Source organism: Helianthus annuus, chromosome 15 (genome assembly GCF_002127325.2).
Source record: "Helianthus annuus cultivar XRQ/B chromosome 15, HanXRQr2.0-SUNRISE, whole genome shotgun sequence".
Taxonomy (NCBI): Eukaryota; Viridiplantae; Streptophyta; class Magnoliopsida; order Asterales; family Asteraceae; genus Helianthus; species Helianthus annuus.
This window is the reverse complement of record NC_035447.2, coordinates 21232482-21254651: the sequence shown is the minus strand read 5'-3', so window position 1 is coordinate 21254651 and position 22170 is coordinate 21232482.

The following is a 22170-nucleotide window of genomic DNA, read 5'->3' as shown; positions in this document are numbered from 1 at the left end:
CTTACCGAAGCGCATCACCCCCTTCCAGGGTGATACCTTTAGCAACACTTTTTCACCTACATCGAAGTGAAAATCCTTACGCTTTGGGTCAGCGTAGCTTTTCTGCCTATCACGGGCAGCCTTGAGACGTTCCTGAATCTGGACAATCTTGTCCGTTGTCTCGAAAACTATCTCTGGTACTAATAATTGGACCTCTCCCATTTCCGCCCAACAAACAGGCGATCTACACTTCCTACCGTATAATGCCTCGAAAGGCGCAGCCTTTATGCTGGTATGGTAGCTATTGTTGTAGGAGAATTCGATTAGGGGTAGGTTCTTATCCCAACTACCACCTAAATCGATAGCACATGCCCGCAGCATGTCTTCTAACGTTTGAATAGTACGCTCACTCTGGCCGTCTGTCTGAGGATGGTAAGCCGTACTAAAGTTCAAACGCGTGCCCAAAGATTGTTGGAAACTCTTCCAGAAATGTGACATGTATCTAGTATCTCGATCAGAGATAATAGACACAGGTATACCATGTAAGGCTACAATCTTATCAACGTATAACTGGGCCAAAGTATCGGAGCTATAAGTCTCCTTGATGGGCAAGAAATATAGTGTCGTTTCCTTTGCTCGTTTTTGGTAACTTGGTGATAAAATCCATAGTTACACACTCCCATTTCCATTCAGGAAGTTCAGGCTGTTGTAGCAAGCCAGATGGCTTTTGATGCTCAGCCTTGGCTTGCGCACAAGTCAAGCATTTGGCTACATAAGCGGCTACAGACTTTTTCAAGCCTATCCACCAATAATTTGCCTTTAAATCCTGATACATTTTGTCTGTTCCAGGATGAACAGAATATTTGGAACTATGGGCTTCCTGGAGGATAACATCTCGTAGTCCTCCATAAATAGGAACCCATATCCGTCCATTCAATCTCAAAAGTCCATCCTTGTGAAGAGTTAACTGCTCCTCAGTTACTCCTAACTTTTCCTTATGATAATTAGCTTCCAACACAGCCTCTCGCTGTGCAGCTAATATCTTTTCAATCAAGTTATTCTTTACTTCCATTCTCCTAGCATTGATTCGGATGGGTTTCATCCCTTCTTTCCGGCTCAGGGCATCAGCGACTACATTCGCCTTGCCGGGATGGTACCTGATCTCACAATCATAATCATTCAAGGTCTCCATCCAACGGCGTTGCCTCATGTTTAGCTCCTTTTGATTGAACAAATGTTGAAGGCTCTTGTGATCTGAATAGATCACAAACTTGATTCCATATAGATAATGTCTCCACAGTTTTAGTGCGAATACAACGGCACCCAGTTCCAAGTCATGGGTGGTGTAATTCTTTTCGTGCACCTTCAACTGTCTTGAAGCATAGGCAATCACTTTGCCTTTCTGCATGAGCACACACCCCATGCCAGTGTGTGATGCGTCGCAGTAAACTACGAACTCTTCGGTACCTTCTGGTAGCGTCAACACAGGAGCGTTGCTCAGCCTTTGTTTCAAAATATCAAAGGATTCTTGCTGCTTAGGGCCCCAAACAAACTTTTCCTTCTTCTTGGTTAGAGAAGTTAAGGGCGCAGCAATCCTTGAGAAATTCTCAATGAATCTTCTGTAGTATCCTGCCAATCCCAGGAAACTACGGATCTCTGTGGGCGTCTTTGGCTCTTGCCAATTCATGACCGCCTCTACCTTAGCGGGATCCACCTGGATACCACGCTCGCTTACGACATGTCCAAGAAATTGGACTTCTCGTAGCCAGAATTCACATTTAGAGAATTTGGCATAGAGTTTCTCGCGATGCAGTAATTCGAGAATACATCTTAGGTGTTTCTCATGGTCGGCTTTATTCCTTGAATATATAAGAATGTCGTCGATGAACACGATGACAAATTTGTCCAAGTACGGCTTGCAGACGCGATTCATGAGATCCATGAACGCAGCCGGTGCATTTGTGAGCCCAAAAGGCATCACTAGGAACTCGTAGTGACCGTAGCGAGTCCTAAACGCTGTTTTGTGTACGTCTTCATCTCTGACCTTCAGCTGATGGTAGCCCGACCTCAAGTCGGTCTTTGAGAAATAGCTAGCCCCTTGCAATTGATCAAACAAATCGTCGATCCTTGGCAATGGGTACCTATTCTTTATCGTGACTTTATTGAGTTCACGATAATCGATGCACAAACGCATCGATCCGTCCTTTTTCTTCACAAACAGGACAGGTGCTCCCCAGGGAGACGAACTAGGCTTGATGAAACCTTTTGCTAACAGTTCATCCAGCTGTGTCCTCAATTCCTTTATTTCAGTCGGCGCTAGCCTGTAAGGTGCTCTAGCAATAGGAGCTGCTCCAGGGATGATATCTATTCTGAATTCCACCTGCCTATCTGGTGGCAACCCAGGTAGATCTTCGGGGAAAACTTCTGGATACTCCGCAATGACAGGAATGTCTTCTATCCTTGATTTGGGCTCTTCAATAATCACTTGTGCCATGTAGATGACACAGCCTCTTTTTAAACACCTTGAAGCTTTGAGCATAGATACGTTCTCGGGCAATCCATACTGCGTATCCCCTCGAATGGTGAGCGATTCACCAGTCGGGGTCTTTAGCACAATTTGTTTTCTATTGCAGACGATCTTGGCCTGGTTGTGTGATAACCAGTCCATGCCCAGAACGATGTCAAAACCAGCTAGATTAAAGGGAAGTAGAGATAGAGGAAAGGAATGGTTCTTAATGAATATCATACATCCCTCTAATGTAGTGGAGACGGTCTCTACAGTGCCGTCTGCTAGCTCTACTTCGTATTTCACATTTAGGGTTTCGATAAGCATGTTCAACAGTTTGCAAAATTTTTGGTCTACGAAGGATTTGTCAGCGCCTGAATCGAAAAGTACTCTTGCAAATATATTATTCACGAGAAAAGTACCTGTTATTACGTTGTCGTCCTGCAACGCTTCCTTCACATCCATTTTGAAGACTCTAGCGTTATTCTTTTTGGTTTCCTCGGCCTTCTTGGCGAGCTTGGGGCAGTTGCTCCTGATGTGCCCCTTCTCACTACAGTTGTAGCAGGTCGCGTCTTTAATCTTCTTACAGTCCACAGTCTTGTGGTCTTTGGACTTGCACAGTCCACAAGTATGCGTCTTTGACTGGGGCTGTGAGTTCGGCCCAAACCTGCACTTCCCAAACTGGAATTTTTGGCAGTTTTTGCATTTGGGCTTCTCTCCGGTTTGTTGCCCATCTTTTCTCGCCTCTGTTCCTCTCTTGCCATCACCGTTCCCACGATGCTTCTTTCCCGACCTCCGCGATGTATCATCCTCACGCTTCCTCTTTTCGGCCTCTTTGTTCCTCTGCGATCTCAGTCGGACCGCGTCCATTGTGAGGGACAAAGAGAGGTCAGTCACAGACCTGAAGGTCGTTGGCCGAGAGGCCTTCACACTAGCCTTTATCGCGGGTTCTAACCCCCCGATAAAACGAGCAATCCTCCTTGGTTCCGGGGTGACTAGATAAGGAACCAAGCGAGACATCGTATTGAAGCTCGTCAAGTAGGCCTGGCAGTCCAGATTTGTCATCACCAATGACACAAAATCGGACTCTATCTTTTCCACCTCATGCTGAGGACAGTAATTTTCTTTGATGAGAGAAACGAATTCCTCCCACGTCATGCTGTAAAGCACAACTTTTCCCGAGGCCTGAACCAGCGCCCTCCACCAAGCTAGGGCCTCGCCCTTAAACGACTGCGACACAAACTTCACTACATCCCTTTCAGCGCAGCCACTGATGTCCACCACTGTGTCCATCTCATCCAACCATGTTATACATTCGACGGCACCCTTCTCCCCCGTAAAGTCTCGGGGTTTACAAGATACGAAGTACTTGTATGTGCAGCCCCTGGCATGGGAAGCATCAGTATACTCCCTTTCGCGACGAACACTATTTTCATTTGACGAGTGATTGTCGTCGTCCTTTTTGGGCTTGGACGAGTGGTTATCGCCGTCCTTCTTGGGTTTGGATAGTGGTTTGCTGTGGGTTTTTGAGTGTGTCTTTGGCTTTGATGGTGGTTTGGAAACTGTTCTGCTTCGAGATTCTGTATATTGTCGATCTAGAGCTGCTTGCACAGCGTTGTCGACAAGAGCCTTGAGTTGAGCGCCCGTTAAATTTATTTGGGCATTATCATAATCATCTTCATTTGTATGACTACTTCCTCCATTTGGATTCGCCATAGTAGCTTATATCTGCTGCAGAAGATAATGAAAATTTTATTTAGGAGTTTATCATTGAATTGTCTTTTATGGCAATTCATTAACCATGGTAACGAAGACCATATCCGGTTAATTTGTTACTCACTTTATATTTAGGATTTGAACACACTTATCCTAATCATAATTAATATTGCTAGCGGCATAAAAGCCTAGTCACGAGGACATTATTATAATATTTAGCCGAGATTTCGGAGAATCAAGGTATGAAGGTTTGAACCGTAGTCCTTTTACTCCTTCTGACAGGGAGTCCTAAACCACCACTGTCCTTTGCCTTATTAGGACACTATGTTTGACCCGTAGGCACTACATCGCTTATGGATGATTAACAAGGGATCATCTTCATTGATGATTTAACCCATGATTTATTATATCACTAACTTGGATTTTGGAATCCTTTAAAGGATTCTTGTATAAGAATGACGTGTGTGACTTTAACGAATCACGTTTGTCATGATTGTTAACATGCTTACAGAGGTTAACAGGGAATCAGAATCTTTTAATTAGGTCTTACCATCTTGGCCGGATCTTAAAAGACACCTGGCTAGGTTTCACTCTGAAGATTCTTTATTCAGGCAGATCAAATTAAAAAAAGAATGGTTTTGTTTTATTTCATATATAGTAATAACAACATGAAATTCATATTATAACATTCCAAAATTTTTAATACGATTACACACCGCCCTAAACGGGACTTTTAAATAGTACATACCTACATAGAGGTTTAAAATAAATGACAAGTCCACGCAGGGACTAATACAAGATAAGTGCCCACGCAGGGACTAAAAGATAAGTCCACGTAGGGACTGAAATACGATAAATGTCCACACAGGGACTTATTTAAAATAAACATTACATTAGAACATACATAAGGACTAATGGTCACGTTTCTTCTTCTTGCCCTTTAGTAGGTTTGCTAAGCCCTTGAGGAATCCTCGGTGGCTCTTACGTTCTTCCTCGAATTCTCTCTCCACACGGCTCAAACGGTGGAGTATTTCTTCTTGTTCGGGAGGAGAGAAACGTGGTTGTGGCGCCTGTTGCGGAACTGGAGATCTGGGAGGTGCTGGATACCCATGAGCTGAGTAGTCCGGTACTCCCATGTTCCCATGAGCTCCGTCGGGATAGCGTGCATTATACCTAGCCGCTACCACATATGGGTCGCGCTCATAGTTGTAGTTATAATGTGCTTGTGATGACGGTTCGAACGGGTTGTAATCCGTTGGACCCGTGTACGCAGGTATTGGGTGGTCATACCCAAATGGTGGCGAAGTTGGTGCAGCTGGTGCGGAGTTCGCCTCCTGTACAGGACTTGAAGGTCCTTCTTCTTGTAGTGGCGGGTAGTGGCTACTACTGGAGTGTCGAGGGGTGCTGAAGTGGAAATCCCCTCCTCCTCGTGTGGACATACGGGCATTTGTCCTCCTACGCCTTGGCGGATCAGGCATTACTGGCTATACCGGTGGCGGAGGTGGTGGCGTAACTGCCACGAAACGTGGATCCTCGGAGGGATCTCGCGGATGTTGTGGCTGTTGTGATGTCTGTGGCGTGTGGTACCACTCGTGTTGATTAAACAATGCCATGAAGCTATCTGGTCCCTGATAGGGCGTACCATGAAAGGATGACCCATCAGAGATTTCTATTGGATGCGTGGGCGTACCACGAGCAGGGTCTGTCGGATTAGTATCCTCGTCCATATGATCTTCGGAGAAGTGATCTTGTGGCCCTAACGGAACAAAGCCTGAAGGTTCCTGGATGTAGTCAGCTGGATTAAACTGACCTCTGAAGTATGGAGTAGGGTCGTCAAAATTTCGGTGCGATACCGAACGTTGTAGAGGTATGAAGGGGGTTGCGGGTTGTTGGGATCATTTTCTGAATTTGGCTCGAGTGAGTGCCGGTATGATGGCGTCGAGCTATGCGAGGTGGAATGCCTCGCAGGTTCATAAAGGTCTCTTCGCCTTTGCGGTTCTTCACTCCTTGTGGTCGAAGGAGCTCGCGTATTTGAAGGTCCAGCTTCGTGATCGTGGTGAGTTACGATCTCTCCTCTGCCTCTTCTTCCCCTTCCTCTTCCTCGGAAAATCACTGGCGGCATATTTCCTGCTTTCAAAACTTTAAATAACAATAATAAAAGAAAAGACAAACTTGGAAATACAATTTGAATTTGTCCTATGTTCTTGTCTAGACTCAAGTATGTGCAATTGTGTCACTGAGATTAAACACATTAGGGTAGTGTTTAATTCACTCAATGTTGGCTCTGATACCAACCTGTCACACCCCGATTTCCACGTGTATCACCGGTGGGCCCGGTGGGGGATTATCGTGACGTAGTTGGCAACAATATAGTCAAACCACAATATATAAATGCACAGCGGAAGCATAAAGATAAATATAATTCAACCATTTACTGTAATATCAAATGTATCACAAGTAGTTGAATATTATCCACAAGAGGGATCAAGATAAATAAAAATGTTGTTCAACAGATAAGACATCAAGCTTGCGAGACTTCTTAAGATGCTAAAGAGCTATTGCCAGCCGATTACGTGTAGTACCTGCACTTAATCTTTTTGGGAAAATACGTCAGTTTACACTGGTAAATACATTCAACCGACACTTTTGAAAATGTTTATTAAAATTGATTTGAATGCACGAGGCACAAATTCTTTTATAACTTGGGAGAATTATTTAAAATTATAATCTTGTGAACGAATTACATGTTCCTTCTATGCGTTCAGTAGCCCGGATCCTGTCCGGGTTAAAGATCAATAGACACACCACATTTGCGTAAAACCGAGGCGGGTAAACCATCGGCTACGTCTTTTAATAGTATAGACATCATACCGGGTGTACGCCTACACCCGGGTGTCGAGGTCGTGGCCATTTCGTAAAATGATGCCAAGGATATCCGGGACATGGTCATTAACCCCCCAAAGGCTTTTAAGTAACAAGACTGTTTAAATGAGCCGATCAAATTATTCAATTAACCACCTAAGCGATGGAAGATTTGATGCTCAATCAAGCGGTATTTTATACACCGTAACCCAAGCCCGTGTAAGGGAAAATAAGTTAAAAGTATTTACCTTTGCAAGTATTGTCCTCAATCAGTTAAATCACAGATATCTTTTACTCGGGCTCCTTATTCTGGAACGAAGGTTTTAAAATAACCTATTAGAATCCTAACGGGTCTTTATATTAGCCGTAGCCTAGACCGGTTAGTTTCGAGGGATAGATACGGTTTAATCGCGTGAAAGGCGAAAACCGAGAATGGAATGTGATTCTGACCCAACAAGTTCGGAGACTTGTTTTATACGGGTTTAATATTCACACTCTGAATCTTGGGGTCAAAATGATATGGTTTGACCCGTATCGGCTAATTTATGTAAACTAGTTACATAAGCCGAACCGTGCGCGCAATAGGCGCAACGGGTAACCGTAGGAGTCCTACACTGTTTTCCTAAGTCAATATACTTTAAAGAGGTTGTGGTATCAGTAGGATACCTTCCATAATGTCCGTAACGAGTTTTAGTTCATTATACGCCCCGTAGGGGTTTTCCGGTCATTTTAAAGACTTTTAAAGGGATTTCTGAGTTCTACAGGAAACCTGAGTTTCCTGATCAGTTTAATAAGTCTAAAATATCTTATTTATTATTTAAAATCAGTAGCCACTAGAATCGGGTCAAAAGACCTTGTAGAACTCAAGTTTTGGCCGGAAAGGGCATATTCGGTATTTACCGAACCGTAGCCATAACCGCAGGTTATGAGCTGGTTAAAATTAATTAAAAATCTTTAAAAATCCCAAAATATTATTTTACTACAGTGGGTAAAAGTTTTGGTGACGAAATCTTGGTTTAGGTAGGCGTTATGCTAATTGCGCCGTTTATTACAAAAGTTTCTTATAAATGCGCTATTTAGCATAACTCCCATTCTAGACCTCGGATTGGCGTGAAACTTTAGGGACATGCTTAGAATTTAGTAAGCAAGGTTATGGTCCCTTCACGTGTCCGAAATACTCGTTTTATTTTAAAAAGGGCGTTACGGTCAACTTTTAAGTAATTAACGGAAATGCGTAAAAGACTCGGACAAACAACGAACCGGTCACAGAGGGTGATACCATCACGTGACCTGGTCCTAAGAGAGTCCTAAGGCATATCTACATTGCACTAAAACGGGTCAGAACTGAAGTCAAAGCAAAAGTCAAACTTTTGCGACCTTCGGCTCCGATCCGGGTTAATATATCAAATGGCCGAATCAAACGAGTTTAGACAAGTTTATATACCAAATATCTTGTTTTATGAGTGTTCAAACAGGTTTCATATCATCTACATTACAGATTATGCAAGAATCGCAAAAATGACTTTCTGTTGACTTTTTAAGCATTCGTTTGACTCGACATTTGAACTAGTTAGAGTGGTGATCAGAGGGAACCCTTTTAGGGGTTTATTACCCACATAAATACCAACACATAACTACTTTTGATTCGACAATTCACTGGACCATTCATGAATTATTGCAAAGTCAATCGTTAGTTACGACGGATTGACTTTTAGGCTAAACTAAGCAAAAACAAAGCCATAGAAGGTTTGGCATACTTACAGAGACTTGATGTAAGACTTAGAACTAGAGAAGAACACTTTGGAGCTTCAGGAATGAGCAGAAGGTGTGTTTTGAAGTGTGTTCTTAATTGTGACTATACATGGCCTTTTATAGTGCATAAGGAGCCTTTAGATCATTACAAGACACCCTACAATTGAGTATGGATCAATGGCAGGTGTCCTAAGGTGCTATGGGTCGAGTAGGGGGCGCCCATAACTCTGAGAAACCCATACTTAATTGTTTTACCGCTTTAAACAGCCAACAGCCAATTTTCTGTCGCTGGGCATCGCTTACGGACCGTATGGCTTGGGCCCTGCGGTCCGTAAGCCAGTGGCGGATCTAATTTAATCATTCACCCCCTTACGGTCCGTAAGGCAGGACCTTTACGGTCCGTAAGGGTTGGTTTTTAAATCTTTTTAAATCCTTTGAAATGATTAATAAAATCTTTGGTAATTAATAACCTGACCTTTCGGGTTTGAAGGGGTAACTTTGCGATTTGGCCCTCGGTTAATTACAATTAAGGCCTCGGGTCTTTTATTCGTACAGTTAAGCCCCCGGCTAGTTCGATTATTATCCGAAAAGCTTTAATTTATATTGTTGACGCTTTTAACCCCTCGCTCACGAATTTGATCATAACTTTCTCGTTTTAAAACGGAACTTCGCGGTATTTATATAGTTCATTCTAGTGAGCGTATTTGACTATTTACAAAGCTTCGGGTATGTCAAAGGGTCACTCAGAGGTATAATTACACATGTTGACACAGTTAACCCCTGCAGTTTGTAATCTCTCACTTTCTTCCGCGTTTCGCTTCCGTACGATCCATGATTTATTCGTTTGAAGGTACGAACATCGTTTAGGGTTACTATACCGTATACTTACCCTTAATTGAGATTTATAACCCTCGAATTTACATACTTTCAAGGTTTGTCAATCATTAGTCCTTTATTAATATTATACGCCACGTGTAAACTCAAGACACGTGTCAATACCTTATTGTACACAAAATTTCAAGGTGTTACATTCAACTATGAGATGTTCTGGGAATCATTCCATCTTCCTGAAGAACCGTGTTTTGTAGATCAGATAAGGTTATTTCAGGATTATGAGTCTTCTCAGGTGAACAAATGTCCGACCAAGTCGTCCAAACGACAGCAGATTGCTAATGATCATGAAGCTGGTCCGAGTCTCACTCGTCAAGTTGATGCAGAAGTTCAGCAAACTCAAAAAACTTCAGAACAAGAACCTGTTCAGGATAATCAAACAGCGGTGTTCGATGAATCAGAATCTGACTCAGATAGTCCAACCTTTGACAGAGGAGATTCAGAGTCTGATGGGGTGCAGATCCAATCTACAGGTCAGACAAACCAGATCGATGATCAGGGTGCAGAACAGAATGTTACTAATCTGGAAAGCGAGGTGATAGTTCCTGGTGAGGTAATGCCACGGACGCTATCTTACTACCCCAATGAGTTCATCATAGGAGAGCTGCAAGCAGAAGTCAGAACTAGACACCAGATTGACCAAGGCTTTTCTTGTTTTTATTCACAAGTTGCTTCATTACAAAACGATTTTTCTCTCAATTGTTTCATTTCACAGGTTAAACCGAGAACTTACAAAGAGGCGCTGACTGTGGAATCGTGGGTAAACGCAATGCAAGAAGAGCTCAGTCAATCCAGGAAACTTGGTGTTTGGAAACTTGTAGATTTGCTCGATGGACACAGAAAGATCAACATAAAATGGGTGTTTAAGTGCAAGCGGGATGATCGTGGAGTGGTTGTGCGAAATAAAGCTCGCCTAGTCGTTCAGGGCTACAGTCAACAAGAGGGAATCGATTTCACCGAGGTGTATGGCCCAGTTGCTTGACTTGAAGCTATTCGAATCTTTCTCGCATTTGCATCGTGGAAGGGGTTCAAAGTATACCAGCTAGATGTAAATTCGGTGTTCTTGTACGGAAAGGTGAAGGAAGAGGTGTATGTCGGTCCAGGGGGAGTCTGTAGATGCATATGTCTGTAGCTTTCGTCTGTATCGAGTCTTTAATTAACCTGGTTAGTGTCTTTGTATAGTTTAAAGTATGTCTTGTATAGTTTCTGGGTTGAAAAGAAGGTTAGGCTTGTAATGTAAGTCCATCCGGACGGATGGACGTAACCCCATCCGGACGGATGGGCAATATAGTGTTTCACCCGGATGGGTTGTGCCTATAAATAGGTGTGCCTGGTTCCTCATTAGCAACTGATCTCTTGGCACCTTAGGCGAAGCCCTGTCAAATTATCTCTGGATCTTGTAACTTTGCAAATTATCAATGAGAGTGATGATCTTAAATGGTGTCTGCGTTGTTTCTCTTTCTCCTACTACATTCTTGGATTCCGCATGAGGCTGTAGTTGCTAATCCGGTCTGAGCGCGTTCGAGTAACCGAACTCCCGGTTGGCACCTTAGGCGAAGCCCTGTCGAATTCTCTCTGGATCTTGTAGCTTTGCAAATTATCAATGAGAATGGTGATCTTAAACGGTGTCTGCATTATTTCTCTCTCTCCTACTACATTCTTGGATTCGCACGAGGCTGTAGTTGCTAATCCGGTCTGAGCGCGTTCGAGTAACCGAACTCCCGGTCCTCACACATAATTATCTCATACCTTTTATTTATCTAATAAATAAAATACATATTATTTACCTCAAAAATAATATTCATCCACCATATTTAGTTATCATTTAATTAAATAAATATACAATTAATCATTTTTGAAATGATCAATTTCATAAACGTTTCATCAAATGTTTAATTTGCATTATCGTTAAATGTTATGCATTTGTGAACTATAATATTTATCCAATAACTCTTTGGATAAATGTAATATAATCTACATTCCTTGTTCATCGTACAAAGTGTAACTTTTTGGATAATACTTTGTTAGCAACATTAAGTAATCATGATTCGGACATCTCATATCCAAAACATCAACATAGTGTCATATTATAAGTTTATTAACCCTAGATACTTAAATTGTGACATTTCCTCATGAATATCATGTATGGGAACCACCTTATACAACATATATGAGACAATTCAGACTAGCTCACATGGTTAGCATCTTTCCGTTTCTTTCCTAAACTTAACAATTCTAATTCATAGTTTAGTTTTACAAAACATAAATGTATATAGACATATAGTTTTATAAAAACAAAATATGAAAAATATGCATCTTGTATAAAGTTAAAGAGAAAGTAAAAAAAGTTTGGTTATCAAATACAAAAGATGTATAAAAAATGTATGTAAATTTGTATCTTTAGAAAATTGAATCTTATAAAATATATAGAGGTGTAAAATAAAAAGGCAAATTGGATTTTAATAATCCGAACAGACTCTTTTTAGCCGATAATAATCTCAACTCAGTTAATTACCCACAATAATCCGAACTCTTCCCTTTTGTTTGTAAAATAGTTCACCCTCAAAAAAACATAACGGAGTTAAGTTTTTTTTCTAAATTACAAACCAATTTTTTCGGACTCTTGATCAGAACGAGAATACGAGTCAATTGATGTAAAACATACCTCGAAACAGTGCTCTAAACGACGAAAACAGTGCTTCAATTAGGGTGTTTGAACTAGGGGTGTTCATCGAATCGAATATCGAATTTTTGAATTATTCGAATCGAATTGTTCGAATAATTTTATTTTTCCTCGAATTCGTATTCGATTAAAACCTACCGAATTCGATTTGGATTCGTATTCGAATAAAAAACCCAATTCGTATTCGATTAAAAATTCGAATTCGAATCGAATTCGAATAAATTTGATTTAATTCAGATTCTTTAAAAACATGTAAAAAAAACTTTCAAAATGAAACATAAATTTTAAAGCAGCCATAAAGCACGATATCACATTAAAAAGTTCCAAATAAAGTACCATAAGTCTAAAATTCAAAACGAGAAGTCAGGAATAACCACTCCACATTACAAGTTAATATTTTTACGCTTAGAAATCTATTGATAGATTTGTTACTTAGGTTTTAGTTATGGGTCATGTAGTGGGTTTGGTAATGGTTAATTTTAATACTTGGAAAAAATTTTAAACATAATTTATAGTATAGCCTAATAAAAGTTATATATGTATTATATATAAAAATAATAAATAAAATGTATAATTTTTATTCGAATTTCGAATCAAATCGAATTTGAAATCATAAATTCGTATTCGATTTACTTGACTCGAATTGAATCGAATTCGAATTCTTATAATCGGAACGAATTCTTGATAATCGAATCGAATTTAAACGAATTTCGAATTTTTCGAATTCGAAACGAATTCTGCACACCCCTAGTTTGAACTTTTAATTAACAAAAATCAAGTCGTTTAGAGCACTGTTTCGAGGTAACTTTTACATCAATTGACACGTATTCTCGTTCTGATCAAAAGTCCGAAAAAAATCGGTTTGTAATTTAGAAAAAAAAACGGTGCTTCAATTCGGATGTTTGAACTTCTAATTAACAAAAATCAAGTCGTTTAGAGCCTTGTTTCGAGGTAACTTTTACATCATTCGATTCGTATTCTCGTTCTGACCAAAAGCCCGAAAACATCAGTTTGTAATTTAGAAAAAAACTTAAATCGGTTATGTTTTTTTAACGGCGGACCATTTTACAAATAAAATGGAAGAGTTCGGATTATTGTGGGTAATTAACTGAGTTGGGATTATTATCGGCCAAAAAGAGCCCGTTCGGAATATTAAAATCCAATTTACCTTTTTATTTTATACCTCTATAGATTTTTATAAAATTCAATTTTCTAAGATACACATTTACATACATTTTTTATACATCTTTTGTATTTGATAACCAAATCTTTTTTTATATAAGATGCATAGTTTTCACATTTTGTTTTTATAAAACTATATGTCTATATACATTTATGTTTTATGTTTTGTAAAACTAAACTATGAATTAGACTTGTTAAGTTTAGGAAGGAAATGGAAAGATGCTAACCATGTGAGCTAGTTTGAATTGTCTCGTATATGTTGTATAATGTGGTTCCCATACATGATATTTGCGAGGAAATGTCACAATCTAAGTATCTAGGGTTAATGAAGTAATAATAAGACACTAGGTTGAATATAAAACACAATATGATAATCATCATAAAACACAATAATGTTAGTCATTCAATAATTAAAATTTTATCATCCAAAACACAAAACCCACAGATATGATGTTTTAGTAATCTTATTATGTTATTTGTTGTTTTGAGTGTGTTTTATGACTTTTCACACTTTTTAGAAACTTTGAACTTTGTAGCCAACTCATAGCCTATATTATGATATCATATATACATGGGATGTGTATGGTATCACTATATATTATGAGAACACGTAAAATGAAAAAAAAAAATTTCCTATCTTATAAAATCTAGAACTAAAAGAAAATGATTATATTTTGTTTTTTTCTCATTTCTTTTGATAAATTCTAGAACTAAAAGAAAATGATTGTATTTTGTTTTTTCCTATTTCTTTTGAATTTAAAAATGTATTAATTTGTTTTATTGTTTATATATGTGTATAATCTACACATGTGTAGATTAAATTACCTACACATATGTAAATAAATAGTAAAAAACATGAACAAATTAGTTTAAAATTTATTTTACGTAGAAAATCTACACATTTATAGGTAAGGAGTACAAAATTTAAATATATATATCACTAACAAAAAGTTAAACAATTTAGCTATGTTATATTAGTAACTAGCTTATGACCCGTGTATTACACGGGTTTATTTTAGATTAGGAGATCAATCTTTTCATCAAATCAATCATAAGTACATAATGCTTTAACCATAATTCGTTAATAGATACAAATACGAAATGCCATATGATATGCTGAACATTATAATCTGCTATCAAAATTAAAACGATAAACAATAATCGATAAAAAATAATTACGGAGCATTTTCTCACAAGTTATTCATATGCTCACTACATTAAAAAGTTATTATCTATACAAAATGTGAAACATAATCATTATTTTTTATAACGGATTCGTAACCAAAAACTATGACACATTAACACCTAAATAGAATACTTTGTTGGCAAACGTTGTCGAGTCTTTTTTGCTGTTTAACAAATTATCAAACAATATGTGGCAGTAATGCCCAAATGGTCCAAGATGTCACTTTTCAAATGATTTGTTTGTTTGTTAATATCATGATAATGTTTTTTTATATGTTTACTTTGCTTTGTAGGGGGAATATTGGATGCTTCTCTAGATAGGGCATACAAAACACAGGCTATTGGCGGCAGCCCGCTATGTTTAACATATAAAGTTTTTATATATGTTAGATATGGCGAATTGTCGCTAATAGCTTGTGTTTTGTATGACCTATGGAGAGAAGCACTCGTCTTACCCCAGCAAAGCAAAGAAAACATAACAAAAAGCATAATCGTGAGAGTAAGAAACAAAGAAACTGCTTTTTACCATCTTTTTCTTGGATGGATATAACTATTTTTGGTTTTTCTACAGCGAGTTTCGAAGACTTCTCAGTAGGACTTCAACAATCAGAATTCGTTGAGGTTTTAAATCATAATGAATTCAGATTGTTTAAGTCCTACTGAGAAGCCTTCAAAAACCCGTTGTAGAAAGACCAAAAATAGTTATATCAATCCAAGACAAAGATGGTAAAATCAACATCTTTGATATGATAAAATAAGAATGCATCTTTAGCTAGGAAATCTATGGTGAGAAGTCCTTGTAATAGACTATTTTCTTTACTGTTCACACGCCACACCTACACAATGAATATCAAACAATAAGATCGAAGTATGGAACAATAATAAAACTATTATTTTAACTCGCGTTAGCTGGTTAATTGGTTGGATAGCTGGTTTTTGGCGACGGACCTCCACTCTTAACACCTTTAAGCGCTTTTTTCACCAGAAATAGTTACCATACAATCAACTATGAATCTTTTCTAGTTGTTTAAAATTTATTAAAAAAACAATACATAAAAGTGTAATATAATAACAAAGAAAATGCTTGTATGCATAAGGTTACTAACAACTCAATATAAGTTAATACCTTGATACGTTCTTGATATGTTAGTTGTCTGGCTAAATCTTTGCTAAGCAATTCCCCAATAAAATCAAAGACCAACATTGGTTCGTAATAAGCCCTGGCTGACACATCTGCAAAAGATAAATTTTGGAATAGATCAGTTAAAACTTCTATTATGTTCCCAACAACACAAGCAATCGTTAAACTACGTCATGGCTAACGAGTATAATTTACTACAAAATGAAACAAAAGCACATTGAACAACAATTGTTAAACAACTTAATGGCCGAAATACATATGAAATGGTGAGAATCACATTAAAAAGCATGATTAACTCTGAAATAAAAAAGCACCTCAAACACTAAAATGAACCCAAAAGAATGTGTTACCCTAATGAGGTTGATTCCCTTAAAACCACATCAAGAGCTTAAATAGTTTCTTGAGGATTGTCATGTTGTCATACACATAAGAACTGCTTCAGTTAGTGAAAGTATTTCTGAATTTGATAGATGAACATTGTATGACAAATCATAAGTAAGTGGAACATCTAAAAGACATGTAGAAACAGTTTTTGCTTTAAGGGATTTCTTAATGCTATGTATCTCCTCATCGCATGGAACTGCAACAACAAAATTTATAATGCGTATTACACAAGCTTGTGGAATAAGTAAACTAAAGAACAAAGATACATACCTCACTGACCTCGGATCCGGCTAGCAATGTGTGCTCAAATTATATACCAACTTATGAAGCATATGTCACACCCCAACCGATGGCGGAAACATCGGGATGAGACAAACAAATCGCTCAAAGCGTCATAACACTATTGTGACAATATAATTTAAACTAACTTTCATACAAATGCTAAAATGTCATACAAGATTCAATCATGAACAAACTTGTTTCAAACATAACATTAAATAATTGTTTATTCTAGGTGTGTTTCTAAGTCCACCTAAATCTCGTTTCTTCACTAGCAGCATCTCATCTATCAACCTGCAACATGTATTAAAATATGATCAACAAAAGTTGGCGAGTATACAAGTTTGATACATAGCATAAAATAGGATAAAATGTTTAACGTGCTCATATCCAACATGAATAACATAGATACAAGTTACTAATATGCTGAAACGGTGTAAGCTATATGTTCAAACCCGAGTTTACAACGCAAATTGCTTTTCCCTGAGACTAATGGGAGGTTAACATGTTTGACTTAACAATACCCCAAGACTAATGGGCGATGCGTTAATCCTATAGCCCTATAATTGTTAAGGTAGGCTAGCAAAGTTAATGAGCATATATAGACACAAAAGTTTACATAGCATATGAGATTAACAGGCATCAAATTGTTTCATGTTTAAACGTGGATAGAGTGTGATTAAAATAAGTTTCAAGTGTTGCGTGTTTTTGTATAGAATACAAGTTCCACCCAAAGTGTTTAAAAGTAGAAATGGGATCGAGTATACTCACAGTTTTGCGAAGCGTTTCCTATCAATCTGCGAGTTGTTAAGTTTGGAGAAGGGACACCAAGGTTACCCTACATGGGGTAAACAAAGGTGTATGAGTATTCGGATGATAAAGGAGGATTCGGAATTTGGAACTTAGAGTACATAAAGTATGTATATGAGAAAATAAATATCCAGACTTAACACCCGTTTTCGACACTATACTGACCCGAATGGGTTGATGTGTCTTCATGGGTTAAAATACCCATTAACGAGTGAATTAAGTCACTGATAAAATAACTTACTACCACGATAATTAATCATGATGATTATTATCAAGGATTCGGTTATGGATGTGTATATATATATATAGTCTATACAATATATTTTAAGTCAAGTCTAACATGTTTATCATGGAATTTCATAGATGTCATGCATAGAGGTAGGAGGATAACCATCCTTTAACCTCTTTCGTAAGATTCACCAATGCACAAATTGTCACAAGGACAATTCGGATGGTCATGAATGAAATAGAGGAAAATTCAAAAAGTAAAAAAGGCAAATCATACAAGTGTGGTGTAGGACAAGTTTGAATAGCCAAGGCTTTCATGGTCCATACACTAGATCGACACACAAGCCTCGGCTTAGTTGACGTGCACACTTGAAGGTTGCTCATGAACCTCAATCAAAACATAAAGTTTGGGTCTTCATAGGCTCCAATATCCATAGACTACAACTACAACATGTACACAAGTTTGTAGGCTTGTCCGAGCACATGTTGGGTAGGCTATGAACATGAAGGCTATGCCAAACATGTTGAAACCAACGAAACTGAAGGTTTCTAAGCATCTTGGACCTTCAAACAAAAGTGTTACACTTCTGAGAAATATTGGGTAACATCCTCATTTGAAGTTCAAGATGGTAGGAAGCAAGAACAAGAGAAGGAGATAGGTGAAAGGTGAGTTCTTGCACTCACTTTTGAACTTGGAAGAATTCTGCCCAACTTGAGTTTTCAGCAGATTATGGAGCTTAGAATGAGAGTTTAGGAATGTGCAAAGGAGAAACGAGGTTTAGGAGTTGTATTTATGGTGGGTGAGGTTAGATGAGTGTTTAATGATGTTTATAAGCCCATTGGTGGAGAATGGAGGTGGAGGTTGGAGCCATAAATACAAGATTCAAAATTTATATTTTAGGGTGGAGGTTGGAGCCAAAAATGCAGATTCAAAACGTGGGTTACAGGGGAGGTTTGGATTTTTGTCACAAATGGTCCCTCAAGTTTGATAAGTATGCAATTAGGGCCCCAAAGATAGGTTTTAGGGTGTTTTCGAGTGCTTTTCGCGTAGTTTCAAGCGTGTAACAAGCATGCAAGAATCGTAAACTTAATAGTGATGTCAAGTATGTCCATGTATGTGAAATTATGTAAAACAAGTATCGGTTGTTGTCACACCCCGATATTTCCACGTATTACAAGTGGGCCCGGTGGGGAGTATCGTGACGTAGTTGATATCATCATAGCCAATTTATCACAGTTTAATGCACAACGGAAGTCTAAAAGTAAAAATATTACAAACCGAATTGAAAGTAGCAAAGTATTACAAACGGAATGTAAAGGATCCACAGGCGGATCAAAATAAAAAGATAATGTTCAACAGATTTTCAGGTGATAAAGCTTGCATAATTCTTTATTTAAGTCACTCAGGAGAAACCAGCCTATTCCGCCTAGTACCTGCACTTAACCTTTTGGAAAATACGTCAGTTTACACTGGTAAATACAATTAACTGACACTTTTGAAAATGTTTTAGGAAAATTGATTTGAATGGACAAGGCACAGATAATCTTTTATAACTTGGGATAATTATTTAAAAATAAACTTGTAAAAGAATTATATGTCTGTTATACGTTCAGTACCGGGCTGAATACCGGGTTAAAGATTAATAGACACACCACATAATATTTCCCACAGCGAGTTATTCTCGATCAGGCGGGTACATTATTTTACATACGCACCGGCAGGTGTATGCCTACACCCCGTGCTTAAGTCGTGGTCATTTCAATAAATGAGCCGAGGATATCCAGGACATGGTCATTAACCCCCCAAAGGCTTGGAACAAACAAAACAGATTAAACGGGTTATCTCAATGATTTAACCTTCATATGATTAAAAATTCAATACCCGACCAAGCGGTATTTTATATACCGTACCCCAAGCTCGTATAAGAGAAAATAAGTTAAAACTATTTACCTAAGCAAATATGTATATCAATCAGCAAATGCAAATATCTTTTACTGGGCTCCTAAATCTGGAACGAAGGTTTTTAATAACCTATTAGATTCCTAACAGGTCTTACTTAAGTTTAAACTTAGACCGGTTAGTTTTAATGAAAGGTTTACGGTCAAAACGCAAGATTAAGTGAAGACCGGATTAGAATGTGATTTAGACCCGACAAGTTTGAAGACTTGTATAATATGGGTAAACTAAACACATTCTGGATTTTGAGGTAAAAATGATAAGGTTTGACCCGTTTCGGTCAATTTATGCAAACTAGTCATATAAACCGTACCGAATGCGAAAAATGCATAACGGGTAACCAAAAGAGTCATCTACAGGTTTCACAAGTTAATATGCCTTAAATATGTTGTGATATCAGTAGGATACCTTCCATTATGCCCAAAACGAATTTAAACTCAATTTAAGCCCCGTAGGGGTATTTTGGTCATTTTAAAGGTTTTAAAAGAGACTAAATATTAATCTGAGGTTCTGGTCTTAAATGATCAATAAAAATATTTATTTTTTTTGCAGGTCATATCAGTAGGGTATTGCATATATGTGAAATTTATTATTTATAACCAAACTATGCGTCGTAGGGGCATTTTGGTCATTTCACATAAGCTTTAAAGGTCAAATCTGGAAATCTGAGTTCAAAACTTTTACTTACTGTTAAAGTATAAAAATTTACTAAAATCATCAGTAGGTAATAAGTCTTATGTGTTAAAATAGTTTTAACCCATACTATGCGTTTAAACGCGTAAAAAGTCGATTTTAGGCGATTTTCAGGTTATATAAGGAAAGCTGAGATTTTTATCAGTCCAGAAGGCTTAAAATATCTTATTGAACATATAAAATCAGTAGCAAATATTTGGTATCAAAATGTTATGTAAAACTCATTTTATTAGCAAAAAGGGTATAACCGACAATTACCGAATCAAAGCAAGAACCCCATGATATGATTAGTTTAAAAATTAATAACAATCTTCAAAAATCTCAAAATATTATACTACATCAGTGGGTAAAAGGTTTGGTGTCAAAATTCGGGTTTAGATAGGCTTTATGCTAAATATGCCGTTTAATTAATAAAAAGCTTTCAAATTACGATATTGAGCATAACTCCTAATTTAGACCACAAACTGATGTCAAATTTTTAAGACAAGTTTATAAATCATTAATAAAGGTTTTTATCCTCTCACATTTCCAAAAATCTCGTTTTAAGATCAAAAGGGCATAATGGTCAACATTTAAGCATTTAACGGAAACATGCAAATGAATCGGATAAATAAGGAACCATGTAGTATAACCTCAGAGGGTTTTACTAACTTATAATATGGTCCTAAAGGAACCTTAAAGCATATCTAAAACAAGCTAAATCGGGTCAGAACTGAAAGTCCAAGCAAAAGTCTTCTTTTGCGACTTTCGGTTCCGAACCGAGCCTAAACTCAGAAGTGTCGGGTTGAACATGCTTAGACATGTTCTTACATTATTTACCAAGTTATCTTAGTGTTAAAACATGTCCCATAACCTCTACATTATCAGTTATGAGTTTATTTGAAAAATAGCTTTCTGTTGACTTTTTAATATTAAGTTTGACCCGACAATTGACCAAGTTAGAGTGGAAATTAGGGGGTGCCCTTTTAAGGACATATTACCCACATAATTAACAACTCAAAGCCACTTTCAATTCGAATAATGGTTGGACCATTTGTGATTAATCACAAAGTCAAAGCTTAATTACGATAACTTTGACTTTCGGTCATTAAGCTAATGAAAACTTAGATACAGAGGCTAAGTACACTTACACGAGTCCTTAGCACGAAAATTTGAACTAATAGAGCTTCCTTAGAGACCAGGTTGCTCCAGAGAACTTGTTTTGAGAGTTTGCTTTGAGAAATTTTTGAAGTGTGAATGAACAAGTGAGGGAATGAGGTCTATTTATAGTGATTTTCATTTCACAAGATCAATCCATGTGTCCTCAGGTGTTTTATGATGTTAACTTGTGTCTAGTGGTTTTCCAAAACAATTAAACTTGCTGCTGGATTCGAAAATAGGTTGCAAAGATCCTCCAAAGATTGCAGGTTGCAGAGCTGGGCAGCTGGCAGTCTTGCTGAAAACCAGCCTCCGTCGCGCCACGCGCCAAACCAGGTTAAACCTGGCGCGCCACGCGAGGGGTAAGGTTTTCAAGTTGTTTTGTTTTGTTGCATGTTGAGTCCCTGCACTCATATTACTCGATAATCTGACATTTTCAGCATGCATGGTCAGTGTAAACAGGTCAGGGGTGTCCTAGGGAGTGTAGCCATGCATTTGAAGGTCTTGGACATATTGAAAAAGTCTCCCGATACTAGAATTGTGATATTTACACTTTTAACCCCTATTCTTGGAAACTTCAATATACTTCAAAATTTTGAATCGGATCTTTATGGAACTTTTATCAGATGTTCATGAGGGTGTAATAATGTATTACAAAGCCTTGGGAATGTTAATAGGTCACTCAAAGGTAAAAATTAACATGTTGACACTTTTAACCCCTGTGTTTTGTAACTTTTGATCTTTAAGCGCAAACGGCTTTTAGTATCTGACAATTTATTCAAAAA